Genomic DNA, 13,651 nt, shown 5'->3' on the forward strand with positions numbered 1-13,651 from the left:
TTTGCGAGTAAAACATATACCACACCATAAAGGGGTTCATAAATGGGCCCAGTGCTACTACACCACCCTCATCCCCTTCCTTGCTTAACCTTATGAAATCAAAGAAAGAGCCCCAGCAAACCTGGTACAGCCACTATAACAATTCAGGGACTTAATTTCAACAAGGGTCTGCCGGAACGCTCACAACAAAAGGTATTAAAACATGCAAATTTCCACATAAAGCATATACCATGCCATAGAGCGCTTTATAAATTGACCCAGTGGCACTACATCACCTATACTAGCTACACATGTGCATGTTACAAATGGCTGTGTTATAATCAGCAACATACCCACCTCCCCCACCCCACCCCTGCCCTTGCTTCACCTTACAAAATCAAACAACGAGCCCCAGCACTCCTGTTAGCGCCACTATGGCCATACATAGACTTAATTTCAACAGGTGTTTGACGGAATGCTCATCAGCAAAAGGTATTAAAACCTGCAATTTTGCAAGTAAAACATACACCATACCATAAGGCCGTTTATAAATAGTCCCAGTACCACTACACCCCCTCCACACCTGCCCTTGCTTAACTTTACACAATAAAACAAAGAACCCCAGCAAAGTTGGAAGCGCCACTATAGCCATACAGAGGCTAATTTCAACAGATGTCTCCCGAAACGCTCATCAGCAAAACGTATTAAGACATGCAACTTTGCGGGTAAAACATATACCATGCCATTTGTAAAGTTTGCACTTTACAAATACCTAAGGTTTTTTAAATGCTAATTCCTAACTATAACGTGTGTGAAACCTATGGTTTTTTCACTGAATTTCTAAGGTTTTTTAAATGCTAATTCCTAACTATAACGTGTGTGAAACCCATGGTTTTTTCAGTGAATTTGCAAGGTTTTTTAAATGCTAATTTATTTTTTTTCTTCTATTTTTTTTTAAACATATATTTTTTTTAATTTTCTTACCTTTTATAAAGACTATGGTTAAATTTTTAAAATTCTTTAATATGTTTTTTTTTAATATATTTTTTAAAATAAACATGTAAAATTTATTTGCAGTACATTTTTTCTATTTTTTTTATTATTTTTTTTAGTACGCGTACCGTAAGCTTACGGTAAGCGTATGGTTTACGCAACGCCCGTAATTTTTCTACGCTGCTTGCGTATAGTTACGCAATTTGCGTAGCCGCGCGTACTCCGCGTGGGACGCGTGCGCGCGTACGCTACACGCGCACGTTACGCGGAAGTGTCGGGTAGTGACTGTTATGCGCATGCGCGCAAGCGCGTGTCTTTTTTACGCGCATGCGCACTTTTGCCGTAAGCGTACCGTAAGCGTACCGTAAGCGTACGGTAGGTCATGTGATCATGAAACACAACTTTTGATTGGTTGAAACTACTTTCAGTTCTAGAACTCTCCTACACCACACCCATTCCTCTCATTTCTGCTTGTGATCCCTTAGGAGAAGGAGCTGGGTTGTCTTTGTGATACGATGGCAGAACAGCAGAGCTCTTCTGAGAGTGAGGCTAGCACTAGCAGCACTACCTTGAGGCAGAGAGCGAGGAAACAAAAGCCCTCTTATGTATGGGATTATTTTACTTTTCCTGAAGGCCAGCAAAAGGTAAATGCACCTTTAGTAACTTGTAAGCTGTGTAAGCGTGTACTTTCAAGAGGTAATCCTGACAAGAAGTATTCCTTTGGGAATCATACCATGAAGAGACACCTCAAGGATGTACACAGAAGGACACATGCTCGACTTTTTGGAGGTAACTCTTCAGAAAGTCAACCAAGCACATCCACAGCAGCTCAGCCTGGACCATCATCTGCAGGGCTGACTCCTTCTTCTGCAGGTCAGGTGAGCCCTTCATCTGTGGGGGGAGCATCTCCTTTTGCTGGCCCTCTGGAAATTAACCCTCGATTTCTGAGGGTTGATATTCGATGTGCCTCTTGTCATGATCTAATTTGTCATAGGGAGACCAGTGTTTCCCTAGTGAACAACAAAATAGATCAGCACACTTGTCGCTTTGACTAATTTTCCCAGTCTTTCTTTCCTCTGTCCCTGCATGAACACAACGGCTCTTTTAAGAGCCAACCTTATCTTTCATCTTTTTTTTACATATGTTTTTTAAAAACTTTTTTTTTTTTTTTTTACCGTACCGTACGGTACGCGTAATTTTTTTTTTTTTTTTTTTTTTAAAACACTAAAAATCAATTATCACATTACAAGGTCCTTGAGAGACTACAATTATTATTATTGACTTACCATACCCACTCAAAAAAATATTTATTCATTTGTTTTAAAAAAAAATTGCTTTAAAAATGGTTCTAGTTTTCAAAATTTTTCTATATCAATCTGAAAAAAAAGAAAAAAGTATTAATATTTTTAAAACATTTTATAATACAGTACACATATTTATATATTTTTCAAAAAATATTTTTGCCTTATTTTTGCTGTTTTCAGAATATATTGCATTTCACTATAAATTGTGAAAGCAATTGCATTCATCATTTTACAGCGGGCAAAAAAAAATAACAATCTCAAAGATTGTATTAAAAAAGCCCAGAATCTCTTTTTACTTAAACTTAACATTATAGAAATGCATAATATTCTAAAAAAATATCATCTAATACCAATACTTATTTCTTTAAAATACCGTCTGATATGTTTGTTTCAGAAGTATAATCACAATATTATATCTCAAATAACTCCACAATACATCTGATTCCATTTCCTTTAGGCCAAATAGTAATTTTAAAATTTTTTTGGGAATAAATTTCCAACGGTAATCCAATTAAATTCTAAAGTTTAATTTGTCCAGATCTCACCGATTCTCTGTAACATTTTGGTTCACGAAAAATTTTTGAATAATTTATTAAGTCCACAATAGAATTGGTTACTTTTCCGCATGGCCAAATAGTAATTTTTAAAATCATTTTTGAAAAAATTTCCAAAATTTAAATTGTACAGATGTTACCGATTATCTCTAAATTATTGGTTTTTGAAAGTTTCATTAAAAATTAAAAAAGTCCACATTACAATTGGTTATCTTTCCATTAGGCCAAATGATAATTTAAAAAATCTTTTTTTTACAAAATTCCAATGGTAATCCAGTAAAATGGTAAAATTATTTTGTCCAGATCTTGCCAAATCTCTCTAAAATTTAGGTTTCAGGAAGATTAGATAGGAATTTGCTAAATCAAAAGGCAAACGTTGTTTGAAAATCAATTGGGAATCATTACACAGTGTCCAGCCTTTTTCACATTTAAGATAAACTGTGTAATGTCCAGAAGTAACAGTAGGTCCATCATGGAAAATTATTGCAAAAGTTACAAAAGTTTTTCCTGAAATTGATAATTGCTGTCCAGTAAACTTCTTTATTAAAGTATCCAATTTTGAACCATCAGCTCTACATCGTTGCATCATTAAAATTACATACTGTCCGTATTCCTTTAAAATTAATGTTGAAAACATGTCAGATTTACACTCACCGCATTTCATGCTATGATAGCATCTTTAACTAATTTTGCAAAAGTGACTGTTTTACTCTCTGGCAATGTCAAATAAATAAACCTTTCATTATCAACATTAGAGCCACATATATTATAACAGTTTTCACAACTATGTTCCCATTTATAAGAGAGACCAAATAAATTTTCAATGGGAACCCCTTCTTCTTCCAGTACCTGAAGAAAATACATCAAAAATTCGTGTGCATCTTGCTGTTCATTTTGAGAAAACTGTGTTCGTCCTGAACATATATCTAAAAGTTTTCTAATTTCAGTAGCACTTTCTATTTGAGTTTTATCTTTACTCAGCTTTTGAAAAAGGAGACTCAGCTCAGAACAGAATCTTTTTCCCTGATTTACTATTATCTGCTCTTACAAACTTTCCAGATAAAATGCAACATTCAGCACTACATTTGCGTAGCAGTTGACACCAGAGCTATTTTCAAAATGACATCCTACAACCTGTTCTTCATTTTCCTTTTTCTTTTTGCTTGCAATGACATCACTCCTCTTTTTTTTCCTCTTCTCTACATCTTCATTACAGATATTCTCATTTTTTCTTTTACGAGAAACTACACGTTTCTCCAACACAGGATACTGACCTAAATGAGGAGCATAGCTTCTTCTTAATCTATTATACTCCTTTACACAGTTTGTATCAGCACTAAATTTTGAATCATCAAAGTCTATCATGAATAAACCTGATAATGTTTTCACTCGTGACAAAGCAACATATGCCATACCTTCTTTGAACACAGTTGAACCAATGTTCACAAATGCACAATCTACAGTCAATCCTTGAGACTTGTGAATAGTTACAGCATATGCTAGAGAAAACGGAAACTGCTTCCTACGTACATATAAGTCTTTCACAAGCATGAAACGAACTGTACAACGACAAATATCTTTAACTTCTTCTATCTGATCAAATTTTATTTTTAAACATTCAATTCCATCTTTTTTCTGATAATTAATAAAACCCACAACTCTTCCCACAGCTCCATTAACTAAACCTTTTTCAACATCCAAATTTCTTCTTAAAAATACTCTACAGTTCATGCAAACATATAGATTTTTTTCTAATCCAGCTGTTTTGGAGATGTTCTTCTCTAGTGAGTCCAATTTATTTTTCAGTTTGCCTGTTACTGTGACAGTAATTCTTCCATCCTCAATTTTGTCCACTGCTTCCAATTTCCTGATCTCTTCCTTTTCCAATTTCAAAAGCTCCTCATTAAATATTGAGCATTCACGTAGAGTTGGCATTAAGCAGATGACACTTTTGTTTTCTGCAATTTTCTTGTATATTTTCTCTGCAACTATTTCTTCCTTTGGAAATAAATTATGTAGCAGCCGACTCTGTAATGCTTTTTTGCCAACTTCTGTGAGTAGTCCAATTCTGATATCTTTCAGAATACTTCCATATTCTTCATCGCTTGCTTGCCTCATATTAGTAGTAAGTTCCTTGTACTCAAAGAAGGACCAAATATTTGTATTTCCGATGCTTCCTAATGACTTCTTCGTGTCTTCATGTGTGACAGTATTAAACACTGGTTGTCCTTTAACTGGAGTAAGTTGCAAAAGATCTCCAAAAACTATGACGTGTTTTCCACCAAATAACATGTCATAGTCTGTCTTCAAAATTTGCTGCATTCTTAAATGCACAAAGGCAAGCATTAAGTTTGATACCATGCTCACCTCATCAATAATGAGAACTTGCATCTTCTTCAATATTCTTGAAACTTCCAAAGATGCTTCTCCAGTTAGCTTGTTGTATTGTATTTTGTTCTCATGCTCCACTGGTAACATTAGCAAACGATGTAAAGTGATTCCTTTTATGTTATATGCTGCTAACCCAGTTGGAGCAGTAACCACACAAGACAAAGTAGAATCTGTTTTTTGCTGTAGGTAGCTTCTGATGACTTTTATAAGGAAACTTTTTCCAGTTCCAGCTTGTCCGCTTACATACATCCTGATTGGATGAAATGATGTGCATGAGCACTCTTTTTTTTCATGTAGAAATCCATGATCAATTTTGTTTTTGATCTCTTCATAAATTTGTTGCTGCTCTTGATTCAGTTGTCTTTCCAAATTTTCTAAGTCTATAAATTCTTCTTGAGCTTGATTCATAGCCGTTTCCACTTCATTCATGGCTATTGATGCTTCATTTTCAACGATTGGTTGTCCTAGGGGATCTTGACTGAGTGTTCCTGAACTTTGGCTGTCCTGAGAACTGTCTCTAGCTATTTCTGCTGCAATTGTAGTTTCCTGTTCAATTTCTTCATTTAACATTTGCAGATAAGTTGAGAATGTACTGCATTGTATGCTGTCTTTGCAAGCATTAAAAGAATCTTCATAGCTTTGAAATTCTCCCAGTAGTTCATCCTCTGTACGCCATGGTTTAAACAACTGTAAAAGAGCCAAGTAGTAAAATTCCTTCTTGTCAGTAGTGTCGCAACTCAGCTTCCTGTGATTTATCAAACTTCCTTTTGTTTGCTTCACCAAACATCCTTCTTCACCAACGACTTTATATTTTCCATTGTTGATGTCTTCTGCGGCTTTCCGTGAATAAATGTAGTTCTGCAGCACTTCATAGAGACACATGTTCTCCAGATGTTGACTTCTCTTGGGATAATAAGTGTCCAACATGTTTGATTTCAAAATATCTGTACTTTCTGGGTCATTCTCGGCCAAATATTCAATTTCTCCTACAGATTTCAGTACCCGATTTCTCATTGCTGCAAGGCCTAAACTTGCCCAAATTATTCTTCTTGACTTCGAGTAGAGACTTGCAGAAGATAACCTATCTGAACATTCGTAGGATCCAATTTCTCGATGCGATAACATCTTCAAACTGAAACTGTACAGCTTCTTACTGACAGTCTTCTCGTGAGAAATCTCTTCCCACATTTCCTTCAATTCTGTTTTTTCTGATTTCGTAATGTAAGACGTTACATATCGAGCAACAGCAATGGAATTGTCAGCTACATACTGTATATCCATGTTAGCGTTCCACATGGATAAAATGACTGGATTGTAGTCATTTATATTTTTTGATTCTTCTTTTCTTTTAAGGTTGTAGGTATTCTTAGGTGATTTTCTTGTGATAGTATGTCTCACAGCTGACATAAAACTGTTAACTCTTCCATTTGAAAGAACAGGTCTAGGAAATCCAAATCGACATTTAGTGTAGTATTTTTCTTTGCTCTTGTATTTCCGTCGACAGTATTTTCCACACCGATGACTTTGGAAACGTAAAACTTGCTCCTTTAACTTTTTCTCTTCTGTGCTTTTTGGTATAGCACATGTTGCATATTCTTCAATGTAAGATAACACTGCTTCATCAGTATCTGTTCCAAACTTTGGGGCATCCTTGATCCACAACAGCATATGAATATGAGGAGCACCTCTTGCCTGGTACTCTTTTCTCCAAAAGAAATCCACTACTTCTCCAAGAGGTGGATTTTTTTTATTGCAGATGAAGGACATCATAGCCTCAAATCTATGATTGAAATATCTGCAAACATTAACCGGATCCAATGAGCACAGTTCTCCTGCTGTCTTGTATTCGATGTTTTTAATGTTTGAATTTGCCTCTCGTAGAAAATCCAGTAAATCATCCCAAGCGTACTCGGCACAGCTTAGGGTAAGGAACCATGTTGGAGTTCCTAAATTCCGTAACATGCATTTTAATTCAGCATGGCGTCGGTACCAATATTCAATTGTCCCACGCTGACAAGCCATCAGATTGATCAGTTGTGTTTCCAAATGATCATCTCGGTGCTGCACTTTCTCCATAAAATCCTTCGCAGACACATTTTGTAAATGTACTCCACTTTTTAAAATGTGATTTACTGCATAAGACAGTGCAGACAAGTCGCTTTCAAATAAAAGATGGAACAAATAAGGAATACTTTGTCGAAATCTGGGATCTTCAGCATATAGTCTTGTAGTCCGATACTCAGAAGCTGGAATCTGTTCTGGACGTTCATCGTATCGTCCTCCTTTTCCTTTAGGAAACAGCTGGGGAAAACATCGAGCTTCCAAGCTCTCCTCCCATACACTCACGGGAGTCCCTTTTGCTTTCTTCATCTGAAAGAGATCAATATTGTCTCCCATAACTTCTTTTGAATGAAGAGGATGTATGCTAAAATGTTCATAAATTTCTTCTTCCTTTGACTTGTCCACTTTTTCAATTTGTCCAGTTGGTGTTTCTGTGTCTTCTTGTAAATCTTCTTCTTCTTCTTCTTCTATATAAATTGATTCATACCATTTGTTATTCCTTTTCAAATACAAATTTGCTCTTTGTACTTTCCGTACATCTACCAGCTCCTGCCAAATCTTCTTATTCTTTGTAGGTACACCATTAACCAGAATAACTAATGGTTCAGTTTCCAAAGTATCCGCATCAATAGTTTCCATATTTTTTTTCAAATCCAAGGGCAAATACACCACTCTACCTTTTAAACCTCTCAGTAAATCAGAAGGAGGTAATTTACCAGTTTTGGGCTCCATTCGTACTATGGTCTGGAACGGATGAACACATTGAATAAGTATAGACTCATAAGTATTTAATTCAGAAAATTCAGCAGGAATAGCATCCAATTCTAAATTATTATGTACAGCTCTGGTCGGCATTCTATTTTCTTCTAACTTGTTGTAACAGTATTTACAAATACGCTGAACTTCACCCAATTCAAAACAATTTTCAAGAAATATATATGTGGCAAAATCCTTCCACTTATAATTATCTTCATTTTCACTCTTTCTGTACAGATCAACATACCTGGTTTGTTTTCTATAATGAGTTCTGCGGCAACAAATACAAGTAATATTTGGTCTTTCATTAGATATTTTTTCAAATTTTGTTATGTGATCATTAAATGTCTTACTTACAAATGGTTGTACATTCTCTTCCACTTCTTCCTCATTTAGTGTGTCCTTCTCTGCACTGTTTTGTTCAGGACCAAAGTAACAAAACTGAATTTCATCAACAACCTTCTCTACATCTGATACCGTTCCTCGGAACAGAGCCCTATTCAATTCATTTAACTTTATTGCTGGACTTTTAGCAAAATACAACCGTCTCACAAACTTTCTCATTTCAGTATGATGAACAGCCAGCATCCTAAAATGATGGAAAACACTATTGCACACTTTTCTAGATAGACAAGCCAGAGAATGACCCTGCAAACCAGTATTCTCTCTCACTCTGCATGGATCCAGACTTTGAAGCACCTTAATCTTCTGTTTTATACTTTTTTTACTATATTCTCTTAGAAACTCTCGAAATTTGTCAATAGATTCCTGACGCACAGTGCAAATACTACTACAATTCCAAGTGTACACTGGGGCTTTAGGACGTCTCCCCATTGCCTCATCTGCCATCACTTGTACCTCATCTCTTGGAACCATTATCTCCTTCTCCATTATGCAACCATTTTTTACTTCGTATGAACGACCTCTGGTGTCAACTGCATGCAGCAAACTATTACTTTGAAAATAGCTTTCTTCATTAAAAAAAGGTTCACTACTTGAACTATGCATCCACTTGCCTAAAAACACTTTACAAAAGTTTGTTCTGTTCACTACTCTTTTCCTTTTGCTATGTGATTTCAGTACATTAACCATTTTGTCTAATGTACGCATCCTATTCAAAATTAATATGAATAGTTTCCTTTTTAATTCTAATGCCTTTGCTGCAATGGCTTCTATTTCTTTTTTTCTTTTATAAAACTTTGTCTTTTTCTTATATTTCTTCACATCCTTCATCAAATTAGACATAACTCTTCTCTGAAACATTTTTCTACGTATCTCTTTAAACGCTGTTTTTCTATTTATATAAATCTTTTCAGTTGCTGAAGGTATATTTGCATTAACTAAATTGTCAATTTTTTCCTCTCCTTTTTTTTTAAAAACATCCTTTCGAGTACAGACATTTTGTACATTTTTCATTCTTTTGAATATATTTTTAAGAAATTGTTTTTTGTGCTTACCAGAAGATTTTTTCTTTTTCCCAACATCAGCATCTTCTACTAACTTTGGTCCTCTAGTTGTCTTCAAATATAGGTTTTTTTTTAGCGTTTTTTGAACTCTGGATTTTGTAGGCATCTTAAATTTTGTTCACTGCTCTTCAGCAATACCTGAAAAAAACTAAAAAAAAAATTCCATTATTTTATTTAAATATATTACTACATTTCTTTTCACAATAGTCACAAAACAAAATTTCTTTGCCAATTTGAATGCACACTTACTGCTCTTTTTTTTGGCAAGTGAAACTCACTTTTACAGACTGACACATTATGAAACCACTTTTCAGATTTTTTAAAAAGCCCATGTCCAGACTGCTACACTCCAGCAAGGGCAACCAGCCTTAGTGATGCTGAATGTATTTGCACTACAGACTGAAACCTCAAAACCCCACTCGCTTCTAAATACTGTGCATGATTATACATGGAAAGGAGCTGGGTGTGTGCTAAGAGTCTGCTTCTGCACCAAAAAAATCGCTCCCCCTTTTTCCTACTAATGCAACTGTGAAATCACCAGAGCAAAACGCAATAAATCTCTGCCTGTAATTCCTATTTGCACACAGAGTCATGTTTTCACATTAGTCCCAAAACGAAATTTCTTTGCCAATTTGAATGCACACTTACTACTCTTTTTTTTTGGCAAGTGAAAATCACTTTTACAGACTGACACATTATGAAACCACTTTTCAGTTTTTTTAAAAAGCCCATGTCCAGACTGCTTTTTCAGACCACCACCATGTGTATCCTCGGTGACTACCTACACTCCAGCAAGGGCAACCAGCCTTAGTGATGCTGAATGTATTTGCATTACAGACTGAAACCTGAAAACCCCACTCGCTTCTAAATACTGTGCATGATTATACATGGAAAGGAGCTGGGTGTGTGCTAAGAGTCTGCTTCTTCCCCCCAAAAATCGCTCCCCCTTTTTCCTACTAATGCAACTGTGAAATCACCAGAGCAAAACGCAATAAATCTCTGCCTGTAATTCCTATTTCCACACAGAGTCATGTTTTCACATTAGTCCCAAAACGAAATTTCTTTGCCAATTTGAATGCACACTTACTGCTCTTTTTTTTTCGCAAGTTAAAATCACTTTTACAGACTAACACATTATGAAACCACTTTTCAGTTTTTTTAAAAAGCCCATGACCAGACTGCTTTTTCAGACCACCACCATGTGTATCCTCAGTGACTGCCTACACTCCTTCAAGGGCAACCAGCCTTAGTGATGCTGAATGTATTTGCATTACAGACTGAAACCTGAAAACCCCACTCGCTTGTAAATACTGTGCATGATTATACATGGCAAGCAGCTGGGTGTGTGCTAAGAGTCTGCTTCTGCACCAAAAAATCGCTCCCCCTTTTTCCTACTAATGCAACTGTGAAATCACCAGAGCAAAACGCAATAAATCTCTGCCTGTAATTCCTATTTGCACACAAAGGGCCTCATGTAGGTAAATAAATTTTACCGGTTCTTAAATACCGAGCCGTACCGAATCGGTAAATTAGAATCGGTAAGTTATATGTAGGTAAAAATTCGGTAACAGTTACCGATTCGGTAACATTCGGTAATCACGAATCGGAATTCACCGAATCGGTAAATACCGAGGTGGTATTTACCGAATCGGAAAATACCGAGGTGGTATTTACCGAATCGGAAAATACCGAGGTGGTATTTACCGAATCGGAAAATACCGAATCGGTATGTACGGATTCGGTAAATAAAATCACATGACTTGACGAAACAGCTAATCCTGTGCAACGACAGCCCACCCAACCAGGAAGTGCCCACACCCAGGCAGGTGTACATAATTAGCCGAAGTGGCCACACCCAGGCAGGTGTACATAATTAGCCGACCCTGGAGAGGCTTGGAGTGCAGAGGAGAGGCAGGGAGCCGTTGCATGTGCGAGCGGGTAAACGAACAGCATGTCCAGCCAGAGAACACAGAAAGACGGAGGGGAAAGGAGGAGGAAGCTGAAATTTAGCCCCAAGGAACTCCAGGTGCTGGTGGAGGAGGTGGTGAAGCAGCACCAGAAGCTGTTTGGAAGGCAATCCCTGCAAGTGCCTGAGGCGGAAAAGCGCAACATATGGCTGGCCATCCAGGCGCAGGTCAATGCTGTGGGAGTGACCCACAGGGACATTGAGGTCCTCAAAAAGCGCTGGTATGACCTGAGGATTGTAACCAAGAGGAAGATGGGCGACATCCAGAAGGAGGCCAGCCAGACCGGAGGTGGAACCAACAGGGCACCTGCCCTCACCGAACTGGAGGAGCTGGTGGCGGCCACAATCCAGCAGGAGAGCGTCGTGGGTCTTGGGGACGCCGACAGCTCTGCCAGAGCCGCAACACACCAAGGTAAGACGAAAGCACAGCAATGTAGCCCCCCCTACCCCTATCCCACATCCCCCATTGTGAAACGAGAATCACACTGCAGTCCACACGTGTCAGTGCAGACAGGCAATGCATTCCGGGAGATGTAGTCAGGGCAACACTAACCATGACGTAAATGTTACAGGGCAACAAGGCATGTCACGCACTCGAGGCACAAGGAGACAGAGGACATATTGGAATGTGAAATGTTTTATTGTGACGCTTGCAATGCAGCCCTTCGGGGACACTGAGCCAATGTTGTATTTCTGTCCACAGATGTGACATCATGCAGGACAGGGCATGCTGCAGGAGAGACGGCACACCGGCCACAACTATCACCTCTAGCCAGCACAAGTTCAGACCAGGGAGCAGGCCCACTGGCAGCCGCACCACCAACACAGCCAGCCTCGCCGCACCCAGAGCCAGCATCACCTCACCGAGAGCCAGCATCACCACAACCAGAGCCAGCATCACCACAACCAGAGCCAGCATCGCCACTCATGTTCGAATCACCGGCCACATCTCCGCTTGCAGGTGTGAGAATGAGGAGGCGTCCAGCAGCCAGGCTACGAGCCTTAGACACCTCGTCAGACGACAGCATGGGCCCAGAAGACCGCACCGGGCCCCAGGAAGGGAGCCATGCCACTGTGCCCCACACCTCACAGGCAGCACAGACGGGAGCAAGAGGGCGCCGCAGGTCGCGTGTCCAGAGTCCACCAGCACCCACTGACGGCCATGGTGTCTTCTTGGGTCTCGAGGGCCAAATGTTGAAGCAACAGCGCCTGCAATCAAAGGCAGTCATGTCAGTCCAGAGGCACATGCGGGTGATGAGGACAACATTAGTCAACATGGACAGTAACATTAGCGGCATGGCTGCGGGCATTCGGGACATGTCCCAGTCAATCCAGCAGTTGTGCAGCAAATTAGATGCTGACATCGAAGCACGGCGCCGGGAACGCCAGAGAAGGGACACTACCAGCAGGGCACTCAACCGTCTGGCAACTGCGACTTCTCTACTGTGCCGGCGCTCTGTGACGATGCAGGAGGGCCTAACACAGTGCTGCAGCGACCTGTCTCGGGGGATGGTGCAGGTGACAAGTGCACTAGGGGTGCTATTGACTAGTCAGGCGTCGACAACTGCTGCAGGGGATGCTGCGGAGAGCATCGACACCAGCAGCAGCATCACACCCCCCGTCCCAGAAGCACGCAGGAGCAGCAGGCGGCTTGGGGTTGGCTCTAGTGAGGATGCACAGGCCGTGCAATCCACCACTGCAGCGCGTATGCGCAAACATTGATGTAGCCCTGCTAAGCCACTTCCCATTGGGTGACGTAACCCTGGACATACTCCTTGTATAGATGGTATATTGCCTGATTGGCCTGTTCATGTGTTCATGGCGTGGTGCCACATTAAAACTACGTCATGACTTCTCACAACTCGCTGTGTCCCCTCACTTACTCAGAAATAGTTGCATGTGATCTCTGCCCGTCTCTCTCTCCCATCGATTGCAGTTGGCACTCTAGCTGCGTTGCCCTCTGGCTGGCCTGACTCATCCTCGTTGTCCTCAAAATATGTTAGTTCCACATCTGTACCTTTTTTCGTGGCAAGGTTGTGCAGCATTGCACAAGTGGCAATAATCTTGCAGCAGGTGATGGGTTTGTACTGGCGTGCGCCTCCGCTCTTGTGCAGGCAGCGGAACCTGCTCTTCAGTAGTCCAAACGTGCGCTCCACCACATTGCGTGTTGTTTTATGTGCC

This window comes from Triturus cristatus, chromosome 9 (assembly GCF_964204655.1).
Source record: "Triturus cristatus chromosome 9, aTriCri1.1, whole genome shotgun sequence".
NCBI lineage: Eukaryota > Metazoa > Chordata > Amphibia > Caudata > Salamandridae > Triturus > Triturus cristatus.